Below are 25,778 nucleotides of genomic sequence, written 5' to 3'. Positions count from 1 at the left end.
GTCACAATTCAGAATTTGTAGCACTTCAGTCAGATTCTCTAGACTAACTAGATGAAACAATTGCATTACAGCATTAAGATTCCTTTGCGGGGACAAATGAAAGGAGATCTGTACAGTCCAAATAGCTTGAAAGGCTTGTCACGAACACAGCCAAACACTGTACATGCTATATGTTTCCCTCGGGTCATAGTCCTTTGCAGGAAAATGGTTAGGCTTTAACTTCACATTTAGGAGTATCAAGAACGAAGAAATTTAGCTAGGTAAACCTCACTTCCCACCCTATCCTTACCGCTCCCCTGCAGACTTGTGTTTCTGAACAAATGCTTTATGTCTTCAAAAGTGCCAGAAAATTCTTTCTCCAGCTACACAGGCTTTGATTTTATGTGTGCATCATGACATACCTTAAAACAGAGTACCACAAACTGCAGTGGGACATTAATTTAACTACAGACTTAGGGGGAAGAGCTCCATCTACTGAGTCAGTTAGATCACAGTTTGGACCCTATAGTTCTCCCCTTCTTTCTGTTAACCCTGAGAAACCCTGGAGAGAACAGAGAAGTTACAGATATGATCATCTAAATAACTAGTTGTGAGTCCAATGCTCTTTTAGATATTTCCCAGATGCCCTAAGCCCCTTTCCTTTGTCGTTCCCTGTTTTCAAAGCTTTCCATGTTTCAATATAAAGCGAAAACAGAATGCTTTGCTATGTGCAACATCTCTCGGAAGCAAGAGAAAGTCCCTAGCTAGGTGAAGGAAATATACACGAAGAAAACCTCTGTCCCTGGCAGGTTGAATAAACTTGGGGGAAAAAAAAAGAGTAGCGTCCTTACTCCTTCTACTTTGTATGATTTGAGAAAGGCTACAGCCCCCCAGGACCAGTTCTCTGGTTCATTTTGGCTGCAGTGTTGCTGTGGCATTGAAAATTTGCTGTGGCTTTTTAAGATTATAGGGAAATGCTTCAGCAAGCCAAAAAAGTCACAAACAAAATTTAAAAGGAAAAAAAAGCATGAAACAGCTGATTTTATTGGAAAAGGAATTGGCATTTCGCTACATATGCCACAATTTTCTTTGGTAGTTCCTAGTTCTATGGTCAGAAAAATTATCATGGCATACTTATTATCATCGTTTTTTTTTTTTCAGGGTTGCTAATGGTACAGTCTGGACAAATGGACCCACGAGATGCAAGGTAAAGATGGTATCTTCTGTTTGTCTGAAAGCTTTTTAGGAGGTCACAGGTTTAAAAGTTTCTTCCTCAGAATACTAGTGACATTTAGAAACACATAGTCTCTCTAATTAGAAGAAAAGAAAAAAAATCAAAATAAAAGAAAAACCCAACCACTTGTTAACACACTAACAGATAAGCAATAAAGCAAGTGGTATCTGAATAAACTTCCACATTAATACATCTCATAAAATGCAAGAGTGTGTAAGACCTATGAAACAGAAATTAAGGTAACTTATAAGAACATAAACAGATGTTTAAAAGATTTTATGGATAATAATCAGAGAGAGGGAACAGTTTATTATATTTTCAAATTACAGAAAAATGATAAAATAACCAAAGTTTTCTTATTTTTTTCTTTTATATAAAAACAGAATTAATATAAATGTTAAGTGGCTTTGTGTATCTTTTGTTGTATATGCAAGTATGCATATGTGTTAATACATACCTGTACACACACACACACACACACACACACACACACACATACCCTGCATATAGTAATGCTGATTGGCAATGCAAGGTAATATGACAAATGAAAAGTAAAACTCTAAATGAATTCAAATTGGTTATTGAAAATATCAGTAGGCTACTTATAGGTGTCTTAATATTCTTTTTAACACACTAAATTTTCAAATTTAATCTTAAATCACATAAAGAAAACCGAATTAGAAAAGCATTGCATATCAAAATGTAGTTTGTTAGAAAAATACAACCATTTGCATTTTTTAGAATTTGTTAAAATTAATAAAACAAAAATACAAGAAGAAAACAAGCAAAAACCCAAATGGCTAACTACATTTTTTAAAAAACGTTTTCAAGACAAGTTCAGTTCTGAATCACAAATAGGTATGAGAAATTTCATCTTAGAGGGTGACTTGTTTGGGTAGTTATGAAAGCCCCAGAAATGAAAAAAAGAGCTCCACCAAAGCTATCACAAACAGCTAATAAACAGCTACATTCTAGTAAGAATCAATCAGAATTACAGAGTTTGAGAGGGACATTGCAGACCTGCTAGAGCTGACTACATGAAGCACTATCACACCGAGTTATGGAGGTAAAGCTTTCTGGAAAATGGGAAGAGTTACCATCAGTGACAGGAAAGCCTGCACTTCAGCAGCAATGACAACAACAACAACAACCAAGAACACCTGGGCATGTCAGAAGGAAAGTAGAGGACCCAGGCAATGAGAAGAGAATCTACTTCTTTTGTCATTTGCCTTTGGAAGGCTGGCTTAAGGGGAAAAAAAGCTTGCACAAAAGATACATGTGTTCCTTCTCTGGTATTATTACAGGCCCACCTAGATTTAGCTTTCGATTCCAGATGAGATCAGACATGTTCAGACTAGCACATCTTTGCTCTGTAAGCACTGAGCTTCCAGCATTTTACTGGCAAATTCGCGTATCCCTGGATTTATGCACAATAGATGTCCCTAAAAATCTGCAAATCTTATGTTTCAGTCTAATTCCTCATTGAATTATTTTTTTTCTCCATTTACTCTACTAGTAATAAGCCAGAAAGTTAAGGCAGGCAACTCGTATAGGAAAGAAAAGTTGAATAGTACTTACCCTAAGTACAGTGTGCAAGCCTTAGTGGGCAATTCACTTTGTCTCTATGATAGTTAGAAGGGTATCCAGGTCTGAACTCAGCTCTTGCCCCTTTCCCTTCTGGAAAACTGAGTAGACTCACTGAAGGTGCCTCAGAGAAGGATCACACAAATCGACAGCCTTACCTGTGGCCATTCAGAAGACTGCACTTTGGTGTGTATTTAAAACTATGAATAAAGTCAGAGACAGCGCATGCTCAGCAGGCAATTTAAAAATATTTATAACATTGTTGTCTCAAAAACAAATTTCCTCAAACAAAGCAAAACTCACATTTCTTATCCATGCCAAGTTTAACGTTCTGAGACAGAGTTGTTTTGGAGTTTTCCGTTGGGAGAAAAAGGTTTCTAAAAAAAAAAAAATTTTTTTCTTTTCTTTTTTTTTTTGAGCCGAAGGAGAATAGTTCTCCCTTCCCCTTTGGGTAGTCTTAAAGGGGTGGAATAAATTTCTCTTCGAGTTTCAACAAAATTCACCATTGGTTATGAAAAGACACTGCACATTAAAGGTTCATAAAAAATAATTTCAGAGCAAGTAACAAGAAACTAAAACCTACAGGTCTGAAGCAATTAGCGGTCACCTGAACCTTTAAGGCAGTCTCATGTGTTGTAATACAAACATAGCCACACACAATCAGGATCTGGTATGTTATGTATGGCAAGAATAATGTATAGACAACCTTATACATATCGAGAGAAGTTATACTTTTATTTTTCTAACTAAAATCTGAACTCTTCAAAACTAAAAAAGAAACACATCAATTTTAGGGTAAATCCAGCAATAATCATCTTTAAAACTGTTCTTCAATGCTAGCGTGAAAAGGTAGCTGATCACACATTGATCAGTTAAATTTTGAGATATACAAAATAAAAATTGGATTGAGTTAAGGTTTTAAAAGTACTAATTGCAGCAGGAATGCCTGTCTCTCTCCTGCCTGGCAATTTCTCCTTCTCTGCCTTGCATGCCCTAAATACCCCATTTACCATCTCTCACCAAACCCTGAGCGAACAGCCCCACCGATCTCAAAGAGCGTATTTAAACCTCTTACTTAATTCTTAAGTCTCTGAATGGACTGCAACTCCTGCTCCACTTTCCAGTGGTGCTCAGCTGGCCTCACAAAAGCTCCACAGACATGTCCTTAACTATCTCTGATGTTTTCCAGCTCAACAGACTGCCCGGGAGGGGGGGGGAGTTTACGGGGGGGAATCAAGGATTGAAAAAAAGTTTATTAAAGTGAAACTAGAAGTGTAGATTTGAAGAAGTTGCCTTTACTTTTATTTCCCTCCCAACTCCGCACAGGTGTTTCCTAACTCACACTGCTGAGCGTGCTGCCGAGGAGGAGGGGAATATGAAGGTGAGGGAGTGGGCCAAGGTCTGACCAGCAGGCATTTAGGCATTTAGGAGGTGCAGCCTCTTGTGGTAATGGATGTGTTTAAAAATGGACCCCCAAAAAAGCACAGAATGAGGCTTCTTTTTGGCAAGTGATTAAACCACTATACTGAAATAATTAAAGCTTTGTCCTTAAATAAAACATCAGGTCAACAGAACAAAAACAAAGAAAAAAATTGCACACACATATGCATGCGTGCACACATTCTACACACATACACAAAACTAGCGGGTGAAGGGAGAAGGAAATTAAATAAAAGAAAACAAACAGAGTCCTAACAGGCCATTCTCCAAAAAGAAATCTAAATAGAAAGTCATATGATATCTGATAGTGCAGGACACGTCGCCAAGCACCAGAGCGGATTGCCTCCAGGAAGAAAGGGCCAGTGTATTCCAGTTCAAAGAGCTTTTCTTTCCTCCTCCTCTAGTTTTCTCCCCTTTCTCCTCGACTGTGAATGTGTGTCTCTCAGGTCAGATCTACGAAGAATCCCAGAATGACAGCTATCACCTTTCAGTGTACTCTGCCGGTGCAGCTAGCTGATGGGAGCTGCCTGCCTGCGTTAGAGCAAGGGGAGCCACTGCTGCCTTCAGCAACAGCCTCTTCCTAGTCCCTCTGTCCCTCTGAGAAAACAATCTGGTCACATCAAAAACCAGAGAGAGAGGGAGAGAGGGAGAGAGGGGGGGGGGGAGGGTAGAGAGAAGAGAGACACAAACAAACCCAAATATGCAGGTACAACAGCTGCAGCAACAAAAAAGGCTCAGAAGGGGGAAAAAAAAAAACGAAAAAAAAAAAAAAAACGAAAAAAAGAAACCAAGTCTCTTGCAGGGGGGCGGGGTGGGGATATCTAAACCTCTTGCTTTCAATCTAAAACTTTTTAAAGACTTAGTTTCTTTCAGTTTTGATGGCTGACTTTCATTTTAGGATCGTTTACTCCTTAAGTACTATTAAAAGCATTACAAATTCTACAAAAATATAGACATCTGAGTGCAATCCAAGAATTTTCTTCAAGAAAATATGTAACTGTAACAAGTGATCTACCCTAGAAATTTTGGATTTGCCCAAACTTCCCCTACTTCTAGCATCTTTCCGTGAGGTCAAGTGCTAGCTCGGCCACCCAGTGCCAGTCTAATTTGAGGGTCATTACTGAAGGAGCACACACATAGAAGGGTTCCCGAAAAGACTCCTTGTTATCAGGTTACTTCACACACAAGGCACTCGGACCTCCCAGTCAGGAGGGCTGACTAGTGAGGCGTTGCCCTCTGCCCCTGAAACACTGTGCCCTTAAGAAACATAGAGAGATACACATTTCATAAGTATGGGAAAATGTTTATGTCTGTAGTATTTCTGAGAGTTTTAACTCCTGAGGATAACGAAGAGATTATATTTTTTCCACAAACGGGAGAAAGAAAGAAGGAGAGAGTTTCTGATTCGTGAACAACTGTTGTAGTTGCTTCCTCTGAGCCACAGTTATGTGCAGTTAGGTGCTTAGCTAATCTGTATTTTCGGTTTTTGTGGCGCTTGTGGCTCTTTACCCTTTGCTCAGTTTAGTGTCCATTATGTACCTTCAAAAGATACTAAACAATTAAAATATAAATGGATTAAGAATAGAACTTTTGGAAAGAAAGCATTTCCCTGGGATTATAATTCAAGGATATTAGTATAAAAATATAAGTGTACAGCATGTATTAAAAAATAAAACTGTTTACTACACTTTGCACATACAGTTTACATCCTGATTTTTCTTTTCTTTTGTTAGAGGATTAATTTGAAAATGATAAGAATTCTGGAATGTTTGCTACAAACACAAATTCATAGTGGAAATACACACACATAGGCAAAACATCAAACAGAACACAAAGCTACGTGGTGATCAGAATTGTTGAAAAACCTCTGTCTAGGCTCTATTTTTCTTCAAGTAATATATCATAGAGTGGACAAGTAATGTCTCTGGAGGTTTGGTCATTTATGTCATAGAAACAAAACAGAAAAGATAAATATCTACCCCTTACTACCTTTCTTTAACTGACAAGCGACACAGTGATGCCTTCTCAGCAGATGGAGGCAAAAACTTGCGAGATCAAATGAACTGATGGACCCCACTGGTATTTTGGGAGCTCAAATTCCATAATTAACTTTTTACCCAAGTGGCAAAAGTAGAGGATGTTCTTGCAACTAAACTGATTATTTGATGGACTCTTGCTCTTTCTCCTACAAGATTTTAGGGACACAAAAATGGTAGAGACATGCTAGAAGAGGGTGCACCCTGAGCAACTTTTACTGTGAGGAGGAAAGAACAGCAGAGTGAACAGAGGAACAGTTGAATTCAGAAAGATTGGAAGAGGAGAAAAGAGCAACACAGCCAACTTAATTAGTCATTCCTTTTAATTTTTCATGTATATATGTGGGGTGATGGGGAGAAATGATAACTATGTTTCTTTTGACTGTCTTTGTGTCTTTATAGAGTAATGTTCTGTTCCTGTCTCTTTCTTTTTCAGGCAAAAAAAAAACTAATAAAAATAGAAAAACATATATCAGACATTAAGCCCCCCCTCCCTTTGTAAAGAACTCTTTGTTCTCCAGTGAAAATGCTGAAAAATCCCCGGGCAGCTACTCCCTGAAACAAGTGCAAAACACTTAGAGGCTTTTGGGCTGGCTGGGAGCCAGGAACCCTCCCGCTGTCTGGTTAGAAGAGGAAAAAAGAAGAGAGAGGGGAAGAGGGTTGGGGGAGAGGGAGAGAGAGAGGAAGGGAGGGAAGGGGAGAGAGAGAGAGAGAGAGAGAGAGAGAGAGAGAGAGAGAGAGAGAGAGAAGAGAGAAGAGAGAGAGAGAGAGAGAGAGAGAGAGAGAGAGAGAGAGAGAGAGAGAAATTGGAGCTTCCTTTTAACAGACCCTAGGAAGCAGCGTTTTTTCTTTTTCTTTCTTTTCTTTTTTTCAAAACTGGCGGTCAAGCGTTAAGTAACTCTCGTCTAAATCCACCTGCTAGAAATGAACTTGGGTACCCCCCAGGGGTGCACAAAGACAGGGAAGACAGTAACACACTCCATACTCTCTCCCACCCCCGTGTACTGCTTCCATTCTCCCTGCTCCCATACACAAATGCCCACAGCTTCTCACGCCGCCCCTCTTACCCCCCAACAACAAACACAGCAAAATACATGCTCGCTCAGTCTCCTTAAAAAAAAAAAAAGCCTTTCCACCTCGGTTGCGACACAGTGATAAGGGGTAGAACATCTCATACCTGGTGTGAATGCTAATCAGTCAGGAGTTCTCCTTTTCCCAAGACAGGGAACTGTTTCCTTCCAAATTTATTAGAACCTCCTCCACTGCCTCTTTGAAAAACCTTCTTTGTCACCCTCTCCCAAGTCCCGATACTTCTTTAAAAAAAAATGGCTTCGGAGCTCCTTCTATTCTTGATATTGATTCTCTCTCTCTCCCCCCACCCCTCCTCCTCTCTCCTGTCTGTGTCTCTTCTGAGTGGTCTATTGATAAGTCCCTGGAGGCACTGGGTCAGCCTGCCCGTAGGAAACCAGACACAATGCACAAATCTCCGAGTGCCATTCTGCCATCAGCAAGCAGACCACGTTTAGGAGAGAGAGAGGGAAAAAAAAACAGTAGAGCAAGAGACAGAGAGAGCGAGAGAGAGCGAGAGAGAGCGAGAGAGAGAGAGAGAGAGAGAGAGAGCGCGAGAGAGCGCAAACGAGGGAGGGAGAGAGACTGAGAGAGAGGAAGAGAGAGGGAGGAGAGAGAGAGAGAGAGAGAGAGAGAGAGAGAGAGAGAGAGGGAGAGACAGAGACACACCGAGAAGGAGAGAGAGTGTGTGAGAAAAAGACTGATTGGAACAGGAGGGAGGGAGAGAGAGAAAGGGAGAGGGAGAGCGACACTGCCAGTCAGGTTAATCATCCCTACTTTAATTAGCTGTTCGGCTTAGACATAAAACAATTGAATTTGAATGATCTGTCAGCAGGCTCGGCTGAACCAGAGGGGAAAGCGAATATTACAAAAAGACTGTTGGTGTGTTCTGATAAGCAATACTGCTCGTACTGACAAACCCTCAAAGGGGGAACTATTAAAACTTACAACTAAACAAAAAGTGCACATACAAATGGCACTAGATAGAGGTCTTTTTTTAAAAAATGCAGTTTCCCCCCTAGTTTTATGAATCGTAGATATTTGTAAGCAGGTGCCAGCATATTGGGGGTTTGTGTGTCATGTGTGAAAGTTTATTAACGATGGTCTAGGAGTGTAGCAGACAGATGCTGCAGAGAACAAGACAGGTACAGTCAGATGCCGAATCTAGATCTTGGAGGGAGATGGATGCTGGAAAAAGAGGCACCATGGAAAGAGATCAGCACAGACAAAGTCAGTGGGCAGACTGGCAGACGGATTTTAGGTATGACACGATCTTGTCTAAAAAGGCAAAAGTTCTGATGCAATAATAGGTGCAAAACAATCCATCCATCCTCCTCTCCCGGGTGCACTCCAAGGTACAGTTAAAATGGATTAATCTTTGTGACAAACAGAGCTGGCAAGGCAGACTATGGCAGACACTGAAGGCGATTTGCAGACCTAGAAAATACAAAGCTGGGAAAAGACACAGAGATGAACCTCTCCTATTCTTCATTCAGCAAGGGAGGAAACTGAGGCCCCCAAACTCAGAACAATAAATCACAAAGGCAGCAACTGTGTTAATACTAGAACCCAGAGTTCTAGAAGCCTGGAAAGCTGTTTCATGGATCACCAAACTGTTAGAATTCGTTAGAGATTCTGGCCCAACAGATATGAAAATTACCCTTGTCTTCAGGATAACAAGATTCTTCCATCTAAGAAATAGTGCAAACCCCTCCATTTCACCCCAAATATCTAAATCCAAGAGGAAATTTTTTTGTTTGTTTTCTGTTCATTCTTAGAATAGAGCAGACAAATGTAACATTATAAGGTCCCATCTGAGCAACGGATAGCTTGTGTTACATTTTCAAGCTAATACAGGCAGTAGATTGATCTACAAAGACCTCGCCCAGACTTCACAATCTCCTCGGTGAACATCATCTGCTATGTGCCACCATGTAAGAAGATGTGGCTTTTTCAGACAACACACTTTCAAAATACGGGCACAGTGTGAGTGAAAGGGATTGAGTCTTCCAGCTTATGATAGAGTTTTAAATTACTAATGAGATTTTCTACCTGATGATTAGCTATGGGCAACTTTTCTGATATTATTTCAATTGAAAACTAGCCACCAAAAAAGGGGGGGCAATTGTATTACTTGCTCATGAATTTGATTACATCTTTTTGGGGACACATGATCACATTTAGTAAAGAGCTCTCTTTTGACAACAGAAAATTGAGGGTGTGCGTTTTAAAAGGAGGGAGTGCTTCTAAAAAGAACAGTACCATCAGATGTTACTGGAGAGATTAAGCGTCTCATCCTAAAACAAGAATCATGATGTATATAAAAGCAAAACCTGTCAGTCATGCTTCAGTAACGACGGTGCTACTTAGGGTGAAAGAAGAAAACCGAAAGACTGTCAGCACCTAGAAGCCACTCAAAAACAAGGCACCCGAAAGAAGTCAGAGCCAATGTGATTTAGTTTATTTGCACACTGACCTCTTTACCAATAGCTGCTGTGACTAGCCAGAAATATAAGGTCCACAGTGAGTCTGGAGGTGAGAGAAAGGACTGATTTTGACACTGGCTGAACCTCCTGCATGTCTCAAACTATATGATAGGGAAAGTCCAGGGCAGGGAAGGGAGGTGTTTACAAATGCATGCTGACACGCTGCATATGGAAGGCACAGGCTTCACAGCCAGCATAGCTTTATAACACTTCATGAGACAGAGCTTTGCTCAGAGCCTCAGTTTCCCATCTGTACTGGCCCAGCTGAAGATAGTAGAGACAATTAATATAAGGGAAGTACACAGACTTGTAACTACCTGGTAATTATTGTGGAGGACTTAATATGAAGGTTAAATAAGCACAATTATGAACTATGGGTGTGCCGAGTGTGTTCTATCTGAAACCTGGCAGTTCAGGACATAAAACCAAACAAGAAAGAAAGATGGAAGATGCAGACTTACATTAAAAGGGCTGGCAATGGAGATCAATGAAGTTTTGAACCCTAAAATTATAAAATCTAAACTTACAAGATGTTAGTTCATCTGAAGGCCACAAAATTTCATCATTTCCAAATTCAAGAATATTTCGTGGCTCACAGTAAGGATGAGAGCCAGTACATTCTGGGACAGTTGCTCTGGATTCAGCACTTCTATTATAAATTACTGTCACAGCAACATTGTGTCTCCATTTCATAGCTGAGGAGAATCAACTACAGTGAGGTCATGAGATTTGCTAAATTACGGAGCTGTAAACAGAGCTGGGATTAAACTTAGGCAATATGACCTTAAGTCTGCAATCTCTACAACGGTGTTTTCCTGGCACCCAGTAGGTTTCACAAGCTAGTAGGTTAAATAAACATTAAGTGAATAAAATGCATTTAAATTTTTCAGTAAAAATAATGAATCTCATCATCATGTTAGAGAAGCTTGGGAGTTTAGACTGTTTCTTGGGTGCCTCTCAGGTGCAGCCCTCAGTCAGAAGCCAGGGAGCACACACCTGGCACAGGGTTGAGACTGGGGGAGGGGAAGACTGCTGACCATGACCACCAGGGCATTTAAGTATCTGATGGTATTTTTAGCACTTTGAGGGTAGTGTTAGCACACAGGTTATTAATTGGCTTAATTCCAGTTTGGATAATTACATCGTGTCTCTTTAATTTGTCCCCTGACAATGCTATCCTTCACTCCCTGTCAAAAACATGCTCTTTTAAAAAGCATGTGAACACACATAAACATGTAGTTATAGTTAAGGTTTGCATAATCACTTAGGCTGCTACTTCCCCATCCACACTAAATGGTTAGTGTATAGTGGACATGTAATAAATAAATAAATAGGGAAAAGAATGAAAGTCATTATAAAACAAGAGAACTAGCTGAAGCTAGGATTTCTATTTGGCACTCAAATAAACAGATTTTTATTTTTCTTCTTTTTTTTTAAATAAACAGATTATGAAATCATTTCGTTGGTGATAGGATTCCAATAATACACACACACACACACACACACACACACACACACACACACACACGGTTAGATATTTCAAGAACTGATGACCTGATTATGATAAAATAATTTCTTTATTCTATGCATTTTTTAGCATAAATATGTCAATGAAATTTCTGCTCTTTTTAGAGTAGACAAAAAGACTAGGTACTATACATATAGCATAGTAATATAAGTCTCATTTAGAATAGCTAGCAATTCGGTCAACAGACCCTGACTTACTTGGCAGCTGCTTTATAAAACCCTCAAACATTTTATGAGAAAGCCTAGTTTAGCAAGTTCAGAAACTTGACAGTCAAAAGTAGACACACCTCCTCCTTTTCCTGAAGAATTTTTGGTCTATAAAGATTGGCTGTGTGCGCACAACACCACAAGAAGCTCCCAGAGGCCTATATCTTAATCACATGCACAAACAAGTGACTTCACACACAGTACATGACACTTTACTGGTGAACACCTACATGAATAAACCACCAAATGTAAGGCATATGGAAAACAGAGAAAGGGCTAATTTATTTACTATGCATGAGAGTTTTTAGACCTTTGCTTCTCCAGCTTTTAGTTGAAAATTCCATGCATACTCTGCACATAGTTATAAATGCCATAGCTTCGCATATTACTGTCAAGCACCGTTCCCGGTTCAGCTCTCAAAGTCTTCTTTCTTACAAACTTCCTCCAAATGATTTTTTGTGGTCCTCTTATCACTTAATCACTTAAAAATTGGTGCTTAAGGGGTGACTCTCATGCTATAGGGAGATTTGTATCATACCAATCCTATTTCCTTTTGAAAATCATAGGTTAATTCCATGACCTTATCTGCAAACAGGCCTAAATACAATAAACAAATAAACAAACAGCCTGCCCCCATTTCTTTGACACTGCACAGTGATCTCTCAGTGACTGCCTTCTTGTTAGTCACTAATGCGTTGAGACTGACCTTTATGGGAACAAGGCCTTTCCATTTTGTTTTGCATTTTTCTTTTGTTTTTTTGAAACAAGGTTTCTCTGTAGCTTTGGAACCTGTCCTGGAACTAGCTCTGTAGACCAGATTGGTCTCGAACTCACAGAGATCCGCCCACCTCTGCTTCCCAAGTGCTGGGATTAAAAGTGTGCACCACCACTGCCCAGCTTGTTTGGCATATTTAATGTATTGTCACAAATGACTACTGCTTATACTGGTAGGTGACATCCCATAAAAGCTATAACTACCAAATAGTTTGACCACATTTTTATCTAGGCCCTAAATGCATAAAATAGGTGTGCATTCACATATTATCCTAACACAAGTGATTTGATGATCTAAATGATATTATTCAGTAGGATGTTTAAGAATTAGCCACTGGGCTGTGAAGGCATAGGCCTTTAATCCCAGTAGTCTGGAGGCAGAGGCAGGTGGATTGGATCTCTATGAGTTTGAGGCCAATTTGATCTACAAAGTGAGTTCCAGGACAAACAAACAGGACTGTTACACAGAGAAACCCTGTTTCAAAAATAAAATAAAATAAATAAACAAACAAACAAATGAACAAACAAAATTAGCCAATGAAAGTACTTATAGTTTACTTATTTTTGTAGTGTCACCACTATTTTTATAGGAAGTCCTTAGAGTTCATATTCTAAAATCAAGTGAATTTTGAATTAGAAGAGAATATTGAAGATGGTTAGCAAGTCCTTGGTTTTAAAATGCAATTCAGTGATATAATAGAAGAAAAAGGTCTTTAGTAGATGCTTTGCTTTCTTGGTAGCCTAAGAAAGTAAGTTGTAGACATGGTTTATCTGATAAGCTCAAGGTCAAACAACTGAAGAAAAGCACCCATTTTGAAACTCAAATTCCTCTGTCCCTCTCCATGCTTGTTTTGCCCATACTTTGCAAGATGTCTTTCGTATTCTTGGCTTCCACAATTCTGCTCTCTGTCCTTTTGGAGAAACTCTATTAAAATAAGTCTTAAATTCTGATGATAATAAAGGGGTAACTATACATTTAGTTTTATGAACATATTGCAAAGGAACTGTGCTAGGCAGATTGATGGATAGCTTCACAGTACACCCATGTCCTAACTCCCAGAACCTGCAGGTTACCTTATATGGCCAAGGGGGTCTTGTGGATGTGATGTAGCAAACACTGTTAAGATGGGGAGATTATCTGGGATTTCCTAGGTAGGCTATAAATATAGCCACAAGTTCTTCTAAGAAAGAGGTAGAAGGCTCAGTCAGTTGATGTGTTGGCAGAAGAAGCTGGAGCTGGAGCTATCCAAGAGAGGGGCCGCAAGCCAAGGAGTGCAAGGTTTTCAAAGACAGAAAGGGCAAGAAGGTAAATTGTCTTCTAGAATCTCCAAAATGAATGAGTTCTAGGAAGACCTTGACTCTAGTGCAGTAAAACAGGTTCAGACTTCTGCTTTCAGAACTGTAATGAGGATAAATACGCATGGTATTAAAGTATCAGACTTGAGGTAATTTGTCATAAATGCCCAGGAAATTAATACTGGCACCATCATCTACATTGGTCTGGATATTATCTTTCGATATAACTAAAATTTCTTAGCTTTTTTTTTTTTAAATTCACTTTGGCAGATATATTACTTTGTTGGTTCTAACTGGACTCATGTTACAAGAGCCTTTATCAGTCACAGTGTCTGGCTGACAAACTACGGATGAGTCTTTTCTTTTTTAGGTAAGAACTTCCTCCTAGGTTCACACAAAGCTATGCTCTTAAAACATGTTCTCCACTGATGACAACTTATGCTGGAGAGGTTGTGGGGTAATGGGAACATTCACATATTGCTGGTGGAAGTGCAAGCTGGTACAGCTCCTTTGGATATCAGGTTGGCGATTTCTCAGAAAATTAGGAAACAATCTTCCTCAAAACCCAGCAATACCACTTTTGGGTATATATCCAAAGGATGCTCAATTGTGCCACAAGGACATGTGCTCAACTATGTTTACAGCAGCATTGTTTATCATAACCAGAACCTGGAAACAGCCTAAATGCCCCTCAACCACAGAACAGATAAGGAAAATGTGGTACATTTACACAATGGAGTACTACACAGCAGAAAAAAATAACGACATCTTGAAATTTGCAGGCAAATGGATAGAGCTAGAAAACATCATATTGAGTGAGGTAACCCAGACCCAGAAGGACAATTATCATATCATATCATATCATATCATATCATATCATATCATATCATATCATATCATACTCATTAGTGGCTTTTAAACATAAAGCAAAGAAATCCAGCCTACAAATCACAATCCCAGAGAACCTAGACAACAATGAGGACCCTAAAGGAGACATACATGGATCTAATCTACATGGGAAGTAGAAAAAGATCTCCTGAGTAAATTGGGAGCATGGTGACCATAGGAGAGAGCTGAAGGGGAGGGAAGAGGAGGGGAACAGAGAAAAATGTAGAGCTCAATAAAATAAATAAAAAATGAAAAAAAATGTTGTGAAGGGGTCCACTGAAGATCAATATATTGACACTTGCTAAGGGATGACACATTAGTTAATTCACAACAGAAATTCTAGTTAGAAGGAAGCTGAAGGATCTCAGTGTCAAATTCTTTTTTACTTTTATTGATGTGTATGTGTCTCTGTGTATGCTATATGTATGCAGGTGTTCACAGAAGCCACAAGAGGGCATCAGATACCTCTGGAAGCTGGGACTCCCTGACCCTGCCATGGTGGTTTTGGGATCCAAACTCCTATCCTATGGAAGAGCAGCAAGTGCTTTTAACTTTGGAACCACCTCTCCAGCCATTAGTATCCAATGTTTGACTGCCAGAAGGTCTGAATTCTTTCAAAATCCTAGTCTTTCTTTCCTAGTCCTCAGTTCATAGTGTTCTTTCACAATGGAGGTTAGAAATGGAGGTTTCAAGCAGCTCAAGGTACCATCTCTAGAGCTAACATCTTTCAGAAAACCTCTTGCCTTACTGTTGGCACATGCAGTCTGTTGGTCAGTGCTCCTAAAAGAATGCTCCTCAGACCAGTAACATTGATGTTGCTTAGAAATTTGCTAGAATTGTCAATCCTTGGCTTTTACTCTAGGCTTGCTCAATCAGATACGTAGAGGTAGATGCCGGAGTATCTATATTTTGGCAAGTCCGTTATGTGACTTTAAAGAACCTCTGTTACTGGGTAAATCTGTGAAGTTAAACAAGGCCATGAAAAAGCATGCTGAATTAAGAGATTATTTGCTAGCCTGGGTATAACTGTGGCTCTAAAACTTTCTCTGTGACCTTAGACCATGATCTTGATCTCATCACCTATAAGATGGAGCAAATTACATTTATGCAAAGGAATTTATTAAAATAATAAATAATAAAAATTATAACTCAGAATTATTTATTGTGGAAGAGCAGTCAATTTGGACTGCTAGTGTGTTCTAAGACCAAGGTGTTGAGGACATCATGGTATTTTATATTGACAGAGACTCTGAGATAGTAACAGTTAAGGCTTAAGAAATTCCAAGTTCTCGGGTGGTGGTGGTGATGTCTTTAATCACAGGTGGAAGGCAGAGGCAGGGGGATCTCAGTGAGTGTGAGGCCATCCTGGTCTACAAAGTGAGTCCCAGGCCAGCCAGGGTTGCACAGAGAAATTGTCAAGTTGCAAGCCGTCAGTTCCAATGCTGACCGATGCTTGTACTCAGCTGAAGGGTGTGATACAGAGAAATAAAAGTCCCTGGCATCGTTAGGCTCTAGAACCAAGTACTGAGTTCTTCTTTATCTGAAACTCTCCCTATTCACTGGATTGCAGAATTTAGTGGCAACTTTAGGTTCTGTACTGACAACAAAAGTCTGCGGCTTGTGGGATTCACAGTCATGATTCTTTCTCAGCGTTCAGGTCCTCCCCTTTGAGAAAGGGTGGTCCATCATAAATGATCATAACTGGGCTTTCCAGATAACATTTCAAACAAGATGCTCCTGGAACAAACTGATTATGTTCACCTAAATTTTAGTGAAGAAAGAATAAATCCTAGAAGGTGCGAAGGATTGTTCAAATTAAGATAAAGATCCTTTTTCGATACAGAAGTCCACATTCCTCACAGGTTGTAAAGGACTAACACAACCATGTTAAATATAATCACGATTCTAATAGGACATCATCAGTATTTCTTCAGTATTTAAATAATACAAATTCAGTATTTACAAAGGCCTCTTTGCTAGTAGGAACAAACCACCTCATAGAAGGCTGTGAAACGTATTTTTTCCTTCTTGCATGGAATTGTAATATATATCCCTTTGGCCTGAGGGATCTTCCTTCCTCTGGAGAGTAAAGACTACACATCACGTTTTGGAGTTCCTCTGCACCTTGCAGGATGTCTATGGGATGGCAAAGGTTCAGTTTGGGTCCCTGCTGCTGCTAAGCCGTTCAGAATGTGAGTTAGGAGAGGCAGCTGTCCCCTTTAAGAACTTTGTGTCCTGAAGCAAGTCATCTGTCCTTTCAAACCTCACATACTATTTGTAAATGTGGATGGCATGTGCCATGGCAAATACATTGTTCTAAGAATTAAAACGGATGAGAATGCTTTGTGAACTAAGGATCCTGACTGGTGGTGCTATTTTGATTACTTACTCTTCAGCAGGAGAGTGAATTGTATAGTACACTGGGGATGGTAGCTCGTATGTGTTTTCACATGTATGTTGCATATATATCCATAGTGTCCCCACTGAGCAATTCTAATATGTCACTTTATAACTAAAGTGGTAATTAAGGATGAATTTTCTTTAATTCCCCACATGATCTCTTTTTGTTAATGATTAGTTGCACACTAAGCAGACAGTGATGTAGAATTTATTATAGTTCCGTTTTGACCAACTTGACTTAGGAAAGATTCCCTAAGTAAGAATAAATTCAGAATTACGAACTCGAAAAGAGTATGGCACCTAAAGCTGGTACTAAGGGTTTAAAAATATCTTCAAAGGCCATTCTTTACTTGTTTAATCCCAAGGATCTATTTAGAAATGTTCATTAGTTCAACAAGTGTTCCTGTAGGAAAGTTTGTAGCAAAGACACTGGCTCAAGATTTAAAAGAACAGGAACATGCATTCTGCCCCAAAGCAAACAGCTACTGCTTTAAACAGTCAAATTGCTTAAAGAAATCTGTATTCTGTGTTCAGAGAAAAAGCTCCTACATTAATGCTATTTAAGCAGCTATGAGAATGTGGTGCCCACTCTGAGTCCTGTAAACAGAAGGGAATTTGCAGTATATTTTATTATAAATCATTAATGTAGTTGTGCAAAGAATACATCTGAATATCACGAGCCGCTGTTTCAAGGTTTGTGTACACAATCCTACCCTTTCTGCTGTGCACTCTTAACTAGCAGAACAAGCCCTGACTTAACACTCTCTGAGTTTCCTTCTGCGTCCAGTGGTGGTTTATAAAGAACATTTGCGCCCAAACGATCGGCTGTTTAATTGGATTCACTTCTTATTGGCTTTTCTTGGGGGGCAATTAATGCATATAAAATTTCTATAGATAAATGCATCATTATCACGGAAGTGAAAGTTGCAATTCTTAATTTTTTAAAAAGATTATGCACTGGGCCTCTTATTTTTCTGATGTGACACCTAACCTGACTAATTATAGAAGTGAATGGAAAACATGGTTCTCTTTTAAAATGCTCACTTTATGTGCAAGACTTTTAGGAAGTCAGCTAATGTGTCAAGTACAGACATTCTGCACAATCACATTGACCGTGAGGTTCTATGTACTGCAATTTTGACTGGAAATATTTTAAGTTAAAGTTAGCTATTCATAAAATTACATAAACATAAATATGCATACTCTGGTAGACATATATTTGCACATCCTTAAAATTAATGCAAAGAAAGACATATCCCTTTGTTCTACTGGAATACAAATGGCGAAGACTAATGAATGAATAAAGAAAGCACCAGGTAGCCAAATCAATGTCTGCTCAATTCTGGTCAAGGAGGTGAAGTGAGGTTTCCCTTTGAGTCAGAGAATGTAGTAGATAAAAAGGACGAGAATAGCTGGGGGGATTTCCAGAGGCCATTGCAGACCAGCTCAGACGCTGTTAAGGGGCTCATTTTCATGATACTTTTGGTTGCATTTGTCACACTTGCTCTAGGTCCCCTGGAGCATTAAGTGCCACATTACAGCACTACAAGAACAAGGCTAAATGCAAAAAGGGACACTGTAAGGCTCTTTCTCTCTCAGATTCAAATGGCCCGGAGTTTGTAGATATTTTCAAAACTGCATTTTTTTTTTTGGTTTTGTCTCCCCTCCTGAACCCTTATATATTCTTCAAATAGGACTAACTGGGACATAATGCTTTTCAATAAAATTCTAAATTCCCTTGCTTAAAAAAACTGCCATCTGTAAAATTTCACTGGTACAACTAATGATTTCTATAGGTAGAAGACATTTACAAAAAGAAAAAAAAACTTTGACTGGATAGTAAGTGTGCTCTAGATTAAGCATTTAGCTACAGTTTGGTACATATTTGTTCTTCATTAGGCTTGGAACATATTAATTGGTACTCATTTCAACTTTTCACTATTATTTTAAATTATTAATAATTTGAAATTAGTAGCTGGTGCTGCCACCACGTTTTTGAAATAGTGCCAGTCATTTCTTCTAAGTTTGTTCAGGACAAAGTGTCTGAAATCTAATTTGTCAAGAAAATAAATGCAAAGGTCAGGAAGAGGACAGCATTCACTGCAAGAAGAAAGTCTGGTCTTAGGATGAGTAGAGGGCAGAAACTCAATCTTTGGATCAGAAGAGAATGACAGAGAGAGTTACCTCAGCTTCCAGGTGAGACACTGAGTTTCTGACAGGGTCAGTGACTCTACGCTGTGCATAGTTAGGAGGTGGCAGAAGTGTGCTTAGAACTGGACCTGTCTGACAATATTTGGTCTCTTATTTATATCTAGTATCACCAGGAGCTTAAGATCCCACATAGACTATCTACAAGTTTCTTGCCATGAATGGAATAACAGTTAGAACAATTATTCTATAAAAACCCATATATGTATTATCTATTAATCATGTATGTATAGTTACTATATATGAATATATCTGAAGTATACATATGTAGGCCACACTTAGTTATTTCATGATAATTACCAGTTATTAACATTTACAACATGTCTGGCATTATCCTCAATACCTTACATCTATTTGGCTAGACCTAATAACATCTTTACAAGGTATAAATTACTGTTATCATGCACTTTAACAGATGAAATAACAAGGCACTCAACTGGTTAAGTAACATACCTAAACTCCTGCCTTTTTCTAGGTCTCTTTCCTAGTCTTCACTCTCCACCATGTATTTGACTTTGACTTACTCTTTAAGATTTTGTTTTCTCTTAGTAGATGATCATTATCTCTTGGCTGAAAGCAAAATCAAAATATTACATAGCCAACAGTTTAGTTTCCAGGGATCAAAAAACTTACAGGAAATACCCACATCTAGAGAAAAGAAACCTCCCAACAAGTTATTATGACCTGAAAAGTAAAGAAGATATTTGGGGCAAGGTGGACTTTCTATATCACTCAAGTCCTAACATGCTTATAAATTCAATTTAATTCAATATATATTTAATGAATGTCTGTGGTGAGCAAAGGGACCTAATAGGACCTCATAGCTCCAAGGATCAGTAAGACGTCAATAACCTTATAGTTGGAATATAACTATCACATGATTAAAACATCACAGGGTGTTAAGAGTTGCTAATAAGACTCCGTATGGTCCAGTGGCTTGACGACTACCAAGCAATGCTATGTGTGTGACATGGACTTTAGAATATGGGGGATATTCCAACAACTGGAAATTGGAAGGATATGATTTAGTCAAGGGGTACGGGATAAGTGAGAATATGGGGAGAGAGAGAGAGAGAAGCACAATGTGTATGGGATCTACCTGGTTGGCTTCTGTGACACTCAGAGACAGTCATTGGATTTGGAGATGCCAAGGGAAGAACCAAAATGATTTCATTTTCTGTAGAAAGGTTCCAGAATCTACAGGGCAATATCAATTTCAGACCTTCAGGGAGAACTTTTAAAAAACTGATTAGATTCTAGGAATACGAGAGAAGCAAAGAAAGGCAGCCTTCCATTGACAGAAAGATGAAGGGAACATGGATAAAATAGCAAGAAGGACCAGAGATAAACTGGTGAACTGTGAGAACAGAGGCTGTGAAGACAAAAGGGAAGAATGCTTCAAGAAACAGAGGTTGGATGTCAAGAGCCAAGTTTGAAACAATGAAGCTGGCAATCCCAGGCATACTTAAGAGCTAGGGCTGTCCTTATAGAACCCATCTTTGAAAAGACTGTCTCGGGTTGGGTGGGGGGAAGGTTGGAAGAGTGGGAGGAAGGGACGGGCAGTTGTGGTTGGTATGTAAAATGAAAAAAAATTTAAATAAGTTTTTTTTTAAAGAAAAGACTCTTATTCCTTTGTATTTTTTCTCTAGGTTCATGAAGCTACAAAATTATAAACTGAACTTTTTTTGAAATATACTGTATTAAGCTAGCTGGGAGACAAATGATATTGATGTTTTAAGAGCAACCAATAAAATTGAAACATCTTTATTTTATTTTTATTTAAAAGACAACCAAGATTCTTCATACGAAGGTTAAAAATTATTCCTTGGTGGGAGTGTGAACTTATTTGAATTTTATTCAGCAATTTTTTGATCCTCTCCTATCTGCCAGGATCAGTAAAATTTCCAGCACTTAGCAGCCTTTTGCCTGGGAGCTTTGCTTCTTCACACTGGCATATCTTTGCTGTGGTAAGTTTAGGTTCTGGCCTTTAAGAGTTTGCGTTAAGTTCATCTGTATGTGTGATTTTTCTGTTTCAAGATTTGTGTGTGTTCTTTAGTATTTGAGTAATTCGTTGTGTCATCCAAAGGTGCTTCAGAAGAAGCAGATCTAAGGCCAGCACAGGTACAGGGGTTCTTGCTTCGACTTGCTGACAATGTAGCATGTAACCGAGTAAGAATGACTTTCCTATTATTTAATGCAACTACAGGAATCTTAATTTCATTGCATTCATGTATACAGAATAAAGGTAAGGAGGAAAACCAGTTCTAGATCGAGAACTGGAAAACAGCTTCAACCCGGAGTCAAAATGGAGAAAGGAAGCCACGTGGGACATCTTCAAGAGCTATTGTTGAGCTTTTCTTATGAATTTATGTGTATAAGCACTTTTGTATACACACATGCTTTTCTAACATTGCCTTTACATATCTCCTCAGCCTTTTTGAATACACTGTTCTCCTACAAAACAAAAATATTGTTGTATACATTGTTTTGTGATCTGCATTCACTTGAGGCATATATTTAAAGTCCTGAACAATATTTTATTTTGTGAATGTATTAATATATAGGAAACCTAGCCCTATTTGTAGCCATTTTCTTGCCTTCTGATTTTCACCATTTGAACAATACTTTTGTGAGTATCATTGAGCACAGCCTTTGCATTGATCAAATGGAGGGAAAAAGTTTGAGAGTTTTAACAGGACTATAGCCAGGTAAGCATGGACTAGTAACACAACTACCACAAGCAATGAAAGGAAAGCTCCTTCAGAGCTGAGCCATGGTGGCAGAGAAAATGAGAGAAGTGGGTGTGACAGAAATATGGAGCCATGGGGATGTCAAGCTGGAGAGTACGTGGCTTGTCTGAAGGGAGCAGCTGCCACTCCGTTCCGGTACTGGTGCCACGTGCGGATGCGGGTTTAATGTTGCCAGATCTTCAATTTTTTGTGAGAAGCCAGAAAAATCTGGATATTTTGGAAATCTCTTTGTGTTTAAAAGCTGGATCTAATTATTTTAAAATATTCCACAGATCAAATATAAATTAAGAACAAAAATTATAGGTTAGCTAGATGCAGCTCCAGGCCATAGGCTTATAGCTTCCAAACTGAAAGGGAAACAAGGTGTTTGGAAATCTCTTTCTAGGGAAACATAGCATGTGGGAATCTATTTCTAGGAAGCAAGTTAAGCAAATAGTGCTTTATTTCAGGTGTTTCTCCTAACAGGAATGAGATATGGAGAATCTGAACCTCAATGCAAACCTTGGCAGGAAGTAAATACTGCTCCCCATTTCACATCCACAGAGAACTAACCAGAAGCAGCTTCTAACTCACTTTGAGTTTCTTGAAGAAACATGCTTTAATAATATGACTGTAACCCTGGCACTGTATGTTGATATCAAATGATAATTTTCGTTCATTATCCACGGGAACAAACATTTCCCATTAGGATCCACCTGCACTACTTCCTTTCATAAAGAGGAGGTGGTATTTGGCTATGTTCTGGTTCTGATTCATGAGAAATCAGACCAAGCCCAACATTTCTGTTCTTAACAGATTTTGGTTTTTCAATCTGTAGAACACAATGTTTCCCTGGGCTCGGTTCTAGCATGCCAAGTTTTGGCTGGCCACAGACTTTGACATCTGAGTGAAAAATCTTTCAACAATGGCATTTAAACGGAAGAATCAACAGACCTTTAATTATAACACTGCTTGTAATTCCCCCTCTCTTATCATGATGTTCAAATTGCCTCAAATCACTAACTGCACGGACAGCATGCTATTTCATTTGCCATTGGAAATATCATAATTTCGAAACTTGGTGGCTTGAAAATGTGTATTAATTTTTTGAAATATCAGTGTTATTTTCTTCACCATAAATTAAAGAGGCATATGGAACGAAGGTCAAAATTACTGATTCATTAGAAATAAGAAACAAAAAATATTCAGCACATAATTTCTCAACTTATCTAAAATGCTCAAGATCTATTAAGAAAGTAGTATGTCTACTTGGAAATGAGGCATTAGCTGCATCGGAATGGGGAATCCCGTGGAGTGAGAGCGCACAAGGTGCCTCTGTACTTTGCCCTAAAATGTCAGCAGACCATTTCATTTAATGACTGGCTCAGAGTATGTTATTTTTCTTACAAAATAACTGAAGATTCCTCTCCTAAATTATATGAGGAAGCCTTTGAAAGCTCCCTTTTAGAAATCTATGTTGAAAGCTACTTAATTTATAGTCAATCTGATTATCTGTGTATACTTAGTGGGAAAATTGGGGTTAAAAAGTAATTACAGAAAATGTTTACTTCCATGTTCTACAGCAGTTAGATAAGTTTTGCTTGTTTTTATATTATAGAGTTTGGTTATATGCAGAAAGTAGGCATAATTACAGTTCCTTTTTCATCTTGAAGAGAAATCTGGTCCAGGAAATACACTTATTTAGACCAAACATTAAGGCAGACTTACATATACACTTTCTAATCTTCACAACATGCCTTCAAGATGGGTATCATCAATCTGTTACTGATAAGGAACTAAGACTTAAATAAATTGAAGAATTTAACCAATTTAGCTTGTCTTTTTGCCTATGCATTTTAAGTGGTAGAGTTCATACTCAATTCTCCAATGCCTTCTGAGTCTTCTCTCTCTGGGAAAATACCTCCAAGAAATGCTAACAACACTTCCCACTGTGATCAGCTTTCCTTTCTTAATACAATGAGTTATTGGGAGACAATGCTAACTTTATTTAGCACTGCTTTGTGACTAAAATTTGCCTTTGTCTATTATATGGAATTCATATTCAAGGATAGGTACAAGAGACCTTTGATTTTCTTGAAGACTAGTGGTTTTATATTCTGTCTTTTATTTATTGGGTATTGGACCCAGGACTTTGCGGACATCACGTAAGTAATCCACCAATGGGACTGAATCCCTAACTCTCAAACTTTGCCCTTTGTTATACCTATGAATATGCTTGTTTTGATAAAACTGGGTCCTAAGTCTTGATTTAGGAAAAAAGTGGTCTCTGCCTTTATTTATTTTGTTTATAAAATGTATCCCATGACACTAGTACTGACCAGCCTAAAACAGTCAAGAATGAGATTCTCTAAGGTCATCAGCAGGAGAACTCCAAATTAAAGTTATTGGAGGGGACAGAGATAGTAATTAATGACAATAACACATATATTGAGTTCATAATGAAATGTTCCTGACCCTATCCACATATCAGGTGTAATCTTTACCATGCTCCCATTTTATATATTAGGAAATAGGCTTAAAGAAGATAAATGACTGACTAAAGGTTATTTCTAGTAATCACATCTGACTCAATATCTTGTATTTTCTCTGCTTCACTAACCGATAGTTAACTAAACATGAACAAAGTTCAAAGAGGTAGAATCAAGAAACAGTGTTTTAATATTAATGGAAGATGGATTCAAGTCTAAGGAACTGGACTGGGAACAGATCTGGAATAAGTAGGTCCAGCATGGTTGAAGTATCCACAGAGAAATCCTGTTGCATCTCAGGCATGTAGGTCTGAGACAGAGAGGGAGAACTGAGGTATCAGTGGTGGTTTAGACATAAGAATGCTTAGATAATTTTCATGTTCTTCAAAAAAAATTTTTTAAAAAATATTTATTTATTTATTTTGTATACAATATTCTGTCTGTGTATGCATGCCTGGAGGCCAGAAGAGGGCACCAGACCCCATTCCAGATGGTTGTGAGCCACCATGTGGTTGCTGGGAATTGAACTCAGGACCTTTGGAAGAACAGGCAGTGCTCTTAACCTCTGAGCCATCTCTCCAGCCCTTCAAAAAAATTTTTTTAATTGGGTAGCAGAAAATAAAGAGAATATGTGACAAGGACCTATTCAAAAATTTATGTCTTTACATGTTTTTAACTTGAGGATGAGGAGGAGAAAGAGGAGGAGAAGGGAAAACCTAATTTTCAAGCAAAATACTTTTTGAAGCACAAATTTCTCTAAGAGGAACCTCACCCATACCTTATGATAAATCACTTTAATGAAGCCTTTAGCTCACCTAATTGAGTGGAATTAAAGCAAAAGAACCACAGCCTAGGGCAAAGGCAATGGGAAGCAATGGGGCTGAAGAAAAGAAAAGGGATGGGAACAACATAATGAAGATCACAGAAGGCTTTACCAGGAGAACAGGACGCTGAGAAATGCTCTTCAGGCTTCCATAAAGATAAAGAATTGATATTGGCTTGGTGATGTTCTGAATTTAGGTCAGGTCTAACATTTGGTGGTAGGTAGGACACATCAGAATCACTCCGCTAGCCACTAGTTCTAGGTTTAACAACTAAATAGCATTCCCCAGACTGAGTACCTTCTCAATAAACACTCACTGACAAAACAAGATGTCAAAATTAATTCAGAAGTTCATAATTTTCAGATTTACAAATTCTAACTTATTAAATTAAAAGTCAATCAGCCCAGAGTGTCATTTAGCAACTGAGCCTCCTCTGGAATAAAGAACATCTGAACAGTGGAGAAGAACTGGATGTCTCCATCCTGGCCTGCCTTCCTGTGTGGCCAGTTTTGCATGCCTCAGTTTTCATGGTGCCATTAGAAGGTACACTGAATGTCAAAACAATGCTGGAACCATGTGAGCTCTGGGAAAATTATGTTAGGAAATATG

At 38.6% G+C, this 25,778-nt stretch overlaps 1 protein-coding gene across 39 annotated transcripts in view; it reads right to left on the bottom strand.

Moving 5' to 3' along the window:
- The window catches only part of Zbtb20 (zinc finger and BTB domain containing 20), a 758,948-nt gene that overhangs the window by 109,913 nt on the left and 623,257 nt on the right, over positions 1 to 25,778 (bottom strand). For 2 of the 39 annotated variants that reach the window (XM_085685622.2, XM_087900212.1), the window contains exons 1-2: positions 3,101 to 3,249; positions 2,792 to 2,997 (exon numbers count right to left, since the gene is read on the bottom strand). The exons of 32 other annotated variants lie outside the window; for them this stretch is intronic. The gene's annotated coding sequence lies outside the window, so the exon portion shown is untranslated. Of the gene's footprint in view, positions 1 to 2,791; positions 2,998 to 3,100; positions 3,250 to 3,872; positions 3,955 to 7,450; positions 7,822 to 25,778 lie in introns of those variants that run through there. 5 more of the 39 variants (XM_087900198.1, XM_087900216.1, XM_048422836.3 and 2 more) reach the window with 3 other exon arrangements.

Source organism: Myodes glareolus, chromosome 2, assembly GCF_982192425.1.
Source record: "Myodes glareolus chromosome 2, mMyoGla1.1, whole genome shotgun sequence".
NCBI classification, from domain to species: domain Eukaryota; kingdom Metazoa; phylum Chordata; class Mammalia; order Rodentia; family Cricetidae; genus Myodes; species Myodes glareolus.
The sequence above is the reverse complement of the archived record's forward strand: the minus strand, read 5'-3'. Positions and strand labels throughout refer to the sequence as shown.